The 12,413-nt window shown below is 35.8% G+C and overlaps 1 pseudogene; it reads right to left on the bottom strand.

Moving 5' to 3' along the window:
- Window positions 1-11,061: 11,061 nt before the first annotated feature.
- On the bottom strand, window positions 11,062-12,013 carry LOC102738413 (archaemetzincin-2 pseudogene; annotated as a pseudogene).
- Window positions 12,014-12,413: the final 400 nt, after the last annotated feature.

Below are 12,413 nucleotides of genomic sequence, written 5' to 3' on the forward strand. Positions count from 1 at the left end.
AAACAGTCAACAAAACCAAAAGACAGAATGGGAGAAGATATTTGCAAATGACATATCAGATAAAGGGCTAGTATCCAAAATCTATAAAGAACTTACCAAATTTAACACCCAAAGAACAGATAATCCAATCAGGAAATGGGCAGAAGACCTGAGAGGCATTTCTGCAAAGAAGACATCCAAATGGCCAATAGACACATGAAAAAGTGCTCCACAGCACTCGGCATCAGGGAAATCCAAATCAAAACCTCAATGAGATACCACCTCACACCAGTCAGAATGGCTACAATTAACCTTAGCTCAGGAAATGACAGATGTTGGCGAGGATGTGGAGAAAGGGGAACCCCTCCTATACTGTTGGTGGGAATGCAAGCTGGTGCAGCCACTCTGGAAAACAGTATGGAGGCTCCTCAAAAAGTTGAAAATAGAGCTACCCTACAACCCAGCAATTGCACTGCTGGGTATTTACCCCAAAGATACAAATGTAGGGATCCAAGGGGCAATGCACCCCAATGTTTATAGCAGCAATGTCCACAATAGCCAAACTATAGAAAGAGCCTAGATGTCCATCGACAGATGAATGGATAAAGAAGATGTGGTATATACATACAATGGAATATTATGCAGCCATCAAAAAATGAAATCTTGCCATTTGCAACCATGTGGATAGAACTTTTTTTTTTTTTAATGAAGCTGCTTGTTCTTTATTTGGAAATAGAAACAAAGCTCTAAAAAACCAGGTCATGATCACGGCCAGTGGCATTGGTTTAGCCACAATGTAAAAGTTTTGAGGCCGTGCCTTAGGTTTTCCCAGAATGCCTTAGTGATGCCATCCAAGATCATTAAGCACTTGTTTGTTCCTAGACTGAGGCTTTTATCCGCCCAGGCACGGCCTCTGCAACTGATGGGTGCTCTGACCACAGACATTCTAGTGCCTATGACAAGGAACTACAGCTTGTAACGGAATTTTCAGCTTGCTGGCAACTTCCCAGAGGCAGAAATATCTTTGGCAGGAAACCATCTCTTCTGTCACCTTGGCCATGAGGGCCTGCTTCAGGCCTTGAGTCAATATCCATAGCAGTGGACACTTCCCCTGTAGTCATTCCCCGCCCTGGGGAGACAAGAGAAGAAGGGGGCATTTCTTAGGAGGCCCATAGGTGCCCCACCATGTCCACCTGTGGCCTGGAGGTGCCAGTTCTCTGTCTTCTGGTGCCCTGGTGGTGGGCCTTAGGTCTGGATGCCTACATGACACCCTGGGCACCGGAAGTCAGCCTCCCTGGCAGCCTGGATGCTATAACCAACACAGGCCACATGGAACCAGACGTCACAACCATCACATTATGCTAAGTGAAATAAGTCAATCAGAGAAAGACAAGTATCATATGATCTCACTGATATGAGGAATTTGAGAAACAAGACAGAGGATCATAAGGAAAGGAAGGGAAAATGAAACAAGACGAAACCAGAGAGGGAGACAAACAATAAGAGATTCTTAATCTCAGGAAACAAACTGTGGGTCCTGGAGTGGAGGAGGGTAGGAGGGACAGGGTGGCTGGGTGATGGACATTGGGAAGGGTATGTGCTATGGTGAGCACTGTGAATTGTGTAAGACTGTTGAATCACAGATCTGTACCCCTGAAACAAATAATACATTATATGTTAATTAAAATTAAATAAATAAATAAATAAATAAATAAATAAATCACCAAAGCTTATAATCAAAATTAAAAAAAAAAACAAGCAAACAGCAAAAAAAATACCATCGACTAGGTGGTTTAAACAACAAACATTTATTTCTGATAGTTCTGGAGGCTGGGAAGGTCAGATTTGGTGTCTGGAGAGAGCCCACTTCCTAGTTCACAAATGGCTATTATTGGCCAATGTTTTAAGGTTAAAACAGGGTATGTTTTGGCCATAGGTGTCTGAGAAAAAAAAATCTTCCAACAAATTTAGTTTCTGGGAAAAAAAAAATCTGTTTTTTTTTAAGGATGAGGAAGGATGGAAATGAGGACTAATTCCCTAGACTGCCTGTAGGATATGAAGACCTGCTTCCTAAGCAGAGGCAGGCTGCTGAGCATTTTAGATCCACTGATTACACAATCTGTTGTAACATAAGCAGATATCAATTTTAAGCTCAAAATGGATTTTCCTAGTGGGTCATGTGTAAAAGCTCTTTCCAAATGAAAAATAAAAATCTGATTGTAGTTAACTCTCAACTATTTTAGCTGAATAGAACTACAAAAGAGCTTGATTCAGGTAGAGAAGTTAACTGGTTTTCCTTTTCTTTTTTTTTTTTTTTTTTGTCACCAAAAGCAAAAATAAGTATATGTGGTTTAGTTACCTGATTAATCCAGGGAGAGGTCTCAGTTATGCTGGTGATTGTACTTGCATTAAAATGGTTGAGAAACACTTTTTTATGTTAAAATTATGGTTTTACTTTCATGGAAAATAACCCTGTACACACTGAATTTGTTTGTTTGTAGGCAAGATTTTAATTAGCACTATAGTAAGAGAGATTCCTGGAGGGGGCCCGGCAGAGAGTGCTGGGGCCTTCAATACATTCATACATTTACTTACCAGATTCATTTATGACATACTGCAAAAATAATAGGAATCGTGCAGATTATTTGGAACCAGCACTATTGCTAATTTCCAAAGAGAGGAGTAAAAAGCTTTGACCTAAGTTCCTGGAACATTTGTGTGACTGCTAATTTGAATTCCAGAGATACTTTTGCAAAAGGTAAAAGAGCTTTCCCCATCCGCACCCCATCCTGCAGCTTCTATTCACTGACAGAATTTTGAAGTAACATTAAATAATTTATAATTTTCAGCCACATTTAATTAATTTTCCACCTCATTACTGTTTACAAATGCTACCGCATATTGAATAATGACTGTTTGTTTGTTTGCTGGATACACCATTATGGTCAGAATAAAAGCTGCACATTTGCAAATATAAGGAAGTGTTGTTTAAGGAACCAAAAAAGGGGGAAGCTTCACTTATTCTATAGACTGTAATTGCATAATTAAGAATTTTCATAACAATTTAAAACAGAAGTTCTTAACCTGGAGACTCTGAATTATAGGTCAATTCTTAGGCTGCAGGGTCTCTGAATCTATTGATATTGTAGGCAGAATTTCAAATAAGTGTGCATATATGCTTTTTACCAATTTTTTCTCACTTTTGTCAGATTCCCAATAGTGTTCAAAATTCAAAAAACCAATTAAGAATTATGCTAAATTGTAAATAAAAAATCAATGAAGATACAGATAATTTTTGAAAGCTGCCTTAGAATTAATTTTCTCCCAAATGATAACTTAAGGATGTTGGAGTGCAACTCTCCAAATGAATATATTTAAGTGCTTATTACCAGCAAAGAATCTTTTTTACTGTGCACTGCCTTGGTATAGACTTGTTCTAGTGTTTAAGGCATGGTCTTTGTCCTACCGAATAATGACAGCTATTTGTAAAATTGGTGATGTGAAAAAATAGAACAAACTTGCTATTTCACAGGGAATCAAACATTTTGGTTGTCAAAACATTATCTTATAAAACTTAATAAACATGGATAAGCAAATTTCCAGCAATTTAATACCATGTTTCTCTGTCGCTTTTGTTTAGCACTTTAGTTTCCCAATTGCTTTCATACCCATTATCTTGTTTGATCTTCACAACTATATTTTGATGCATATGTGGCAGGAATTATAATGCTGTTGTTGTTATAGGTAAGCGAAGTGAAGTTGTTGCATAAATTGACCACAGCTAATAGGAGCCAGATTTGTTGCAGGTCTTTTGACTTATAAAAATGTGTGTGTGTGTGTGTGTGTTATTGCACTGCAACATGTTGCTTTTCTATATGTAACAATGACAGGTATTATTCTTACCCTAATAATTCAGGTTATGTTGATTATTCCTGTGACTATTGCTATCACTGTACAGTTCAAAATAAAACCTCTCACACATTAAGCCTTCTAATAATTTGGATTCTAAATAAGGTGATATAGGCTGTCACAATATTATTTTCTAATAATAAAAGTGGTTGTAGATCACAGTTCATTGTACATAATGTGGCATGTTTCAGGGTCATTTTTAGTCATATCAATAAAATCACTAACTTTATCACCTAGTCCCTAACTTACATAGCTAACACTTTTCTATGTTTTGTTTCTTTGTCACATATAATAAGAAAGGATATTAATTTCTGCAAAACAGCAGCATAAAATAAATGTTTATGGGATAGAGATGTGGGAAAATTGGTCAGACGATATACATATGCCTGTTTTGTGTTATAAAATTATAAGTTTAGTTCAAAATCATTGACTGAGTACCTAAATTGCCAGGCACAGTGATAGATTCTATGGATAAAATGGTAAATATGATGAACTCTGTCCCACCTCTCAAGGAACTTGTGTCTAATGGAGATTTGGATTGCGTCAATCCACATTTTAAAAATATGCACTATATATGTGTAAAGTAGTGGAAGCCAGGATATCTGGAGATTGGTATAAATCTCTTTCCACCAACTAACTTCATGTTATGGATAGAAGCCACAGAAAGTCCAGGTTTGGTCTTTCTAGTTATCAGCACTGCAAAGATGGAAACTTCCCCCCTCTTGAGGATAGCAAGTTCTTTGCCATGAAAGGTCTTCCAGCAGAGATTTGATGAGCTCTTGGGAGGATTGGAGAGCAGCATTTAAACATCAGTGAGTAGTCATCCTAAAAAAAAGGCAAAGTTTTCTTCCAAGCCTGAGGTCTTGTGACTTGACAAATGCTTTAACTCAATGTGCCTTAAATTTCTTCACCTTTTGAAATGAACTAAAATATTTTATCTATCTACATCATAGGATGGCTTTCTAGATACTTTGACAAATATATAGAGGTGTTAAATTGCTGAAGGTGAGTAATTTGTCTTGCAAATTTTTTGCTTACTTATAGTTTTGTTTTTTAAAAAAGAAAATCAATTAGTTTATATACTTCTGCAAACTAAAAAAAGGCTTGAGTTGGCTTTTTCTTGATAAAATTTCTTGTTACTACTGAAAAAAATCATTAATACAAACTCATTAAATTTACTTTTGTTATTAGTTTATTTAAGGTAATCTGGAGGGAAAATAAAAATAGATATTCATATAGTCCTTTTAGGACAGACTTATTGGGGCACCTGGGTGGCTCAATCGGTTTAGGGTCTGCCTTTGGCTCAGGTCATGATCCCAGGGTCCTGGGATCAAGCCCCGGATCGGGCTCCCTGCTCGGCGGGAGGCCTGCTTCTCCCTCTCCCACTCCCCCTGCTTGTGTTCCCTCTCTCACTGTCTCTCTCTCTGTCACATAAATAAATAAAATTAAAAAAAAAGACAGATTTATTATGGCCTATTATAATTTATATACAATAAAATCCCCCTTTATGACAATTAAATGAAGCAAATTTACAGAATTGTACATTCATAAACCAAATCTAATTTTAGAACTTTCTACCACCCAAAATATCCCTCAAATCTATTTGCAGTTACTCCTTATTCCAAACCCCAGGCCAAGAGAACCACTGATTTACTACTTACTGTTTTTATAGATTTATTCTTCCTGGAAGTTTCAGATGAATAGAGTCATATGCTCTAGTCTTGAGAGTATGGCTAGAGAATCACCTATGTTAGAACATACATTCATATTTTACTCCTTTTTATTGTTGAATAATATCCCATGTATGGTATGCACATTTTTTTTGTCCATTCATCACTTGCTAGATATTTGCATTGTTTGCAGTTTTTGACTGTTATGAATACCAGTGCTGTGAACATTCATGTGCAGATCTTTTGTGGACATTTCTTGTAGGTAAGTAGATATCTAACAATATAATTACTGGAATGTATGATGAGTTTATGTTTAATATTTTAAGAAACTTCCCTATATTCCAAAGTGGCTATACATTTTACATTCTCACCAACAATGCATGAGGGTATTGGTTTCTCCACATCCTTACCAGCACTTGGCCTTGTCAGTCTTTTTGATTATAGCAATTCTAGTTGACATGTAGTTATATCTCATTGTGGTTTTAATTTCCATTTCCCTAATAACCAATGATATTGAACATCTTTTCAGTACTTATTAGCCGTATATATATTTTTTGATAAAATATTTATTCAGATCTTTTGCCCATTTTTTAATTGGGCTGTTTATGTTTTTACTATTAAACTGAATAACTTATTTATATATTCTGGATTTAATTTTCTTAACAAGGCCATTGAGCAGAAGTTTTTTATTTTGATGAAGTCCAATTTATTACTTTCAGTTTGGGGAATTATGCTTTTGTTGTCTTTATTCAATCCTTACCTAACCTTGAGTATCACTGATTTCTTGTGTTTTTTTCTCTTAGACATCTTATAGTTTTAGGGTTTACATCTAAGTCTGTGATCTATTTTGAGTTAATTTTTGCATTTAATATCCAGTAAGATTTAAGTGTTTTTTTTCCTGGTTTTGTTTTTTGTTTTTGTTTTTCTTTTACATATGGAAATCCAATTGTTCTAGCACTATTTGTTGCAAAAAAATCTGTGCTATCTCTACTCAATTGCTCCTGCACCTTTGTTAAAAATCAGTTGTCTGTAAATGTTTGAATCAATTTCTGGTCAATCTATCATGTTTCATTGGTCTATTTGTCTGTCTTTATGCTAACTCCACACTGCTTTACTGTAGCTGTATAGGAAGTTTTGAAATTGGGTAATGGAAGTCCTCCTATATTGTTCTTCTTTGTCAAATTTGCTTTGGCTATTCTATGTCAAATTTGCATTTCTGTACAAATTTTAATATCAACTTGTCAATTTCTAACAAGTTTTCTGGGATTTTTGATCAGGATTGTGTTGAGTCTATAAATTAATTTGGGGACAATTGGCTTCTTATTATTGAGTTTTCTGATTAATGAACATAGTATATTCTATATTTATTTAGGTCTTTAATTTCTCTCATCATTGTTTTATTGCTTTCAGTGTACCAGTCTTTCACATTTTTTGTCAAATTTATCCCTAAAAATTTCATATTTTTAGATACTATTGTTAATGGCATTAGTTTTAAGTATTAATTTCTGATAGTATTGTGCTAAAAGGTGCAAGTAATATTTTTTTATGTATTCGTGTTGAATCCTGTAATTTGCATAAGCTCACTTACTACTTTTAGTAGTTTTTTGGAGATTTCATCAGGTTTTCTACATAGATGATCATGCCTGTGAATAAAGACATGTTAATTATTCCTTTCCAGTGTGGATGCCTTATATTTCTTTGTATTTCCTTATTGCACTGGCTAAACCCTCCAGTAAAATGTTGAATAAAAGTGGTTAGAGCAGATGTCCTTGTCTTATTTTTAATCTAAGGAGGAAAGTACTTAGTCTTTCACCGTGGTAGCTATAGGCTTTTCATTGATGTTCTTTATCAGATTAAGAGAGTTCCCTTCTATCTCTACTTTGCTAAGAGTTTTTGTCAGGAATGACTGTGAAATTTTGTCAGATGCTTTTTCTGCATCTATTAAAATGATCATTGTGGTTTTCTTTTTCTTTTCTGTTTTTTCTAGTTTGTTAATATGGTGAATTATATTGATTGATTTTGAGATGTTAGTCCAACTTTACAGTCTTTAGGATAAACCAGTTGGTCATAATGTATTATGCTTTTTAGATATTGTCAGATTCAGTTGCTAAAATTTTGATAGAAAATTTTTATTTATGTTTATGAAGGATGCTAGTATATATATATTTTTTACAATTGTTTGGTTTTGGTAGCAGGATATAGTATGAGTTAGGAAGTATTCTCTCTTCTTTAATTTTCCTGAAATAGTTTGTGTAGAATTGATATTATTTCTTTTTAATAATTGGTAATATTCACTGGTATGCCATTTGGGCCTGGAGTTTTCATTGTGGGAAGATTTTAAACTATAAATTCAATTACTTTAATAAAAATATGTAATTATCCATGTTATTTTTTACTTCTTGGTTGATTGTTGATGGTTAGTATCATTCAAAGAATTTGTCAATTTCATCTAAGTTGTAGATTTTATTGCCATAAAATTGTTTATGTTATTTATGTATTAATGTTCACACATCATCATTTTAATATCTATAGAGTCTATTGTTACTAACCCTTTATTGATCCTGATATTGATAATTGTGTCTACTGTCTTTTTTTTCCCTCATCGTTCTGGCTAGAGGTTTATTAATTTTACTGATTTTTCTCAAAGATCCAGCTTTAGGTTTTATTGATTATTCTCTGTTGACTTTTTGTTTTCTATTTCATTGTTGATAACATTGATAACATTCATTTCATTACACAGTTTTCAATTAGCCCTGGCAGCTTTCTTTTCTCTGCTTTTCTCCTTTATAACTCGATCGCAGTGCTGGCTAAGAAGTTCCATTCCTTCTGGCAAAGATGCCTCTGTGCAAAGATTTTTGGGGATGACTAGCCTAAAGATGGTTCCTTCCAGCTGCAGTTTAAAATGTTGAGCTGAAAAGAGAGCCTAATTCATTTGATTTCTGATCTCTATGATAGCATATCCCTCCCTAAGCAGTGGGAGAGTCAAGGTCAGCTGCAGCTAATCATCGTAGGATTTGAACTTCAAAAAAATGGAAATAGAAGATTTTCAGAGAGAGCCCTTATATCCTTTTGCTTCCTTTCCAAGACTTACAAGAGCTTTTTTTTTTTTTTTTTTCAATCTCAGGGCAGAATGAAATCATTATTCAGCCTTATCCTAAGGGGGTAAGAATCTAGCTAAATATCCATTTAAAAAATATTTCCTTTTCTTAAATGTATATTCCTCAACGGATTTTGTGAGGATTACTGAGCTCCTGTTTTTGTTTTTGTTTTTCATTTTTCCTTTTTCGTAAAATAGACTAGGCTCCTTAGAGGAAAGTAATTCAATAAAATACTTGTCTAAAGTGTGAGGTTTAGAAGACATCTGTTTAAGAAGGTTAGACAAAGAGAAAAGGGAGGAAATGACTTACACATCAAGGATACTACATTTAAGCATGCCCACTCATTTTGTGGATGAAGACATACTGGCAAATCTATTAGGCCTGCCGAGAAGGCTTTGGGCTCTGGGCCATGTTGCCTGGATTCAAATCCTGGTTCTTCCCTTTACTGGCTGAGCAATCTTGGCCAAGTTACATAACTTTTCTTTATCTCTATTTCCCCCTTGGGAAGTGGGAGTAGTGGTAGCACCTCTTTTATAGGTTTGATATGAAGATGACTCAAGTTAATATTTATAAAGCACTTAGAATAGCTCCTGGTATCCAGAAAGTACTATATAAATATCATATAAAATATGCATTTTAAAATATATTTACTGGGAAATATAACTGTTTGCTGACCCAAGAATCACTCCGTGTTCGGAATTGTCACTTTATGCAAATGTTATGAAGGTTGAGCTCTATTGGGAAATGTAATACAAATACCTGCATAGAAAAGTTTCTTGTCTCCTACTACAATAAATTAACAAAGCATTTTTTCATGAAAAATGTATTGAGGGCTTCCTGGATATTAAGCACAATGTAAGGTTCTAGGAATTTAAAGATGAAAAAAGCCTGAGTTTCACTTAAGGAGCATTGTAGTTAGCAGACCAATATGTGGATCATTTTAAAACAGTGTGCAGATGCAGTAGCAAGAATATCTCTAAGAAGTGCCAGATAAAAGTTTCTAACCCAGGTGTATATGTCTATGTAGAGGCAAGGATTTGGAAAGTAGGTCAAAGGAAACCTGCTGGAGTTGGTGAGTGTAAGTCAGTCAAGCCATTAGCAGGGAAAAGGTGTTCCTGGCAGAGGGAGAGAAACAGCACTGTGGTTCAGGGTACAAAGTAAGTCATATGTTCAGCACTGCTGGAGCTTAGTAAGAAAGCTGCAGCTCTGCAATTTTGGGAACATTACCCTCTTTTGCTAACAGTTTTTACCAGTGATCTCTTTAGATAGGGCAGTGTTGTCTTTAAAGAGCTAATAAGCAAGTAAAGGACAGTGGTTGCCAGGGTGGAGGCTGGGTCCTGCAGGTTGACCATATCCTGTTGGGTCATTCTAGGTTCTGGAACTGTACTCAAGCTCTGAAGTTCAAGACACAATTTTATTACATCTCTGACAGCTGAACTGAATCTCAGGGTTGATACATAATAACTAGATTCATAAGAAGCTGATTTTCAACCAGATGTCATATTATGAATACACACAGAACTCTAAATCTTACACATAGTAAGATTTAGCCACCCTACCACATGGTCAAAGTGCTTCCAGTCCCCACTGTGTTGGGAAAATCCATTTAGGAAATCAGATTAGAGATCAGAATGCTGACTGGTCAGCGTCATAACCGAACAAAGATCATAGACATTCTTGGGGGACATTTCAAACACCCTAGATTAGTGGAGTACCCACTCTTTCTTCAATCTGCAAACATCTCTACCTCAATGACATATATTGTTCCATGAGTGTGGGAAAAAGCAACTTTTTCTGAAGACAACTGAATAAAATTTGATAATTTATTGCTTCATGGCTTCCTAGTTTTAGAAGTGTGCAAGATAATGGACTTATTTTAACATGACCTTATCTCTGACTATTACAAAATCATTGACTTGGCAACAGCTTTTTCAAATTATGTATGTTGTGTTGTATTAAAGAAACACTGTGGTCTTCTTGATTGGATGTGGGGAGAAAGGGTTTCCTTTGTTTCTTGACAAAAAAATATTATAAAACCTCTCCCATTGTAAGTTACCACTGCCATGTTGATATCATTCATCATCTGTTGACTTTTTGTTAAATTTCAAAGGATAATTTTTTCTTCACCTCATCTCTCAATTCAGAGGCTTTTTTTTTTTTCTTGGTAGATGACTGCTTACTAATTAGAGTTTTTACATGTACTTCTAGAGCCAGGCAATGAAGGGACTGCTTAAACATGCATCTCTGGGTAAATAGAGAGTATTAGGATGAAAGCTGAATGACAAAAACCAAAATACTATGAGAAATTTATTACACTTCATTTGCAAACTTTTGAAGTAGAAGAGAAAAACTGAATATACTATACTTTCATTTTTTTTTCTTTTTTTAATGTGCAAGTATTTATTTTAATTACTCCTATATGAAGGTCCTTATTTTTGGACAACAGCAAGGCATTTTATTATCCACTCCTTCCACTCCTTAAAGGTTTCCACAGGTTTTGGTAAATTCACATTATCCTCATGACTATAGTTTGTACTGACTCCAGGGGTGTCAGCAAATTCATCATCAATCTACTTCACCAGCACTTTGTACACTGCAACTTGTGTAAACAGATAGGGCAAAGGTTGAGGGGTGCCAGTCAGCTTCTTCCAAGTGTCTGGAGTCTTGCATTAGTCATGCAAGCCCCTGGCAGTGTTGAAGTCCAAATATGTGCCAATCTCATGGGTTAAAGTCTTAGAGGAGTGAAATAGCAGAACACTAGTCACTTCAGGAGTATAATAGTTATCAAAAACTGAATAGTCACTTGAAGATACTTTCTACAGCTTGTTTACTTTGTCTTCATAGCATAAACAATCACTGCCATACCTGGCAAAGCTGAATATCCCCATACCACCTGTCAAAGAGGCCTGTCCAGTGACAAAATTCCAGGAGTCTCCTGGGTAAAGGTCAATCATTGTTATTCCCATAATACAGAAGGCATCTCCAGGTTTCTTCCTTTTTAAGAACTTGGGGATGTGCCCTGCATGAATATGTAGGTTTTGTGTGTTATCATTGACTCTAAGGGAATCCCTCCTTATAGAGACAGGAACCATTTCTAGGAGTTTTACTGTCAAACCGTAGAAGAATGCTTCACAGTCGCCCTTGAGCCATTTAATATATTCTTCACTGATAATTCTGGTGTTTCCTAGAGATCCAATGCACTGTATATAAATACTACATTTCCCTGGAGAGGGTGCCTTTCTGAAGGATCACTGAAAAATTGTTCAAAGTCTTGGGAGCCTCAGGACGGGAGATGATCCAACTGCGAATACAAGTTAATGGGTCCAAAATGATCATTGTCTGGCTTGAAGGTTTCATTCAGCAAATGCCATTTGCCAGCATCTGACTTATACTGTGAAACAAGCATTGGGTTTTTTGAGATGAGAACTGTTTTTAGTGCCTGTTCAGAGTGCCTGACTGTTTGCATAACGACAGGTCTCTTCCGTTCACATCATGTTTCTGTGTAGAGCTGTCATCCTTCCTTCTGAATGTGTCAAACAGCTGTTCCACCACTAGGCTTTAGAGAGGAAGGCACCCATTGAAGTTTTTGCCATACAAGGACGGACATGCCTGGACCTGGTTGAGAAAGTGCTTTGCAGAGTGCCTTCACCCTTGCAGGGCCTCCATGCCACCCCCCTCTTACATTGGCCTCTGCGTGCCTTATATTTTCATTTCTTTTTCTTTCTTGATATGTCACTTAGGACAAGTTAATACCTTG

This window comes from Leptonychotes weddellii, chromosome 8, assembly GCF_054177405.1.
Source record: "Leptonychotes weddellii isolate Sample4059 chromosome 8, ASM5417740v2, whole genome shotgun sequence".
NCBI classification, from domain to species: Eukaryota; Metazoa; Chordata; class Mammalia; order Carnivora; family Phocidae; genus Leptonychotes; species Leptonychotes weddellii.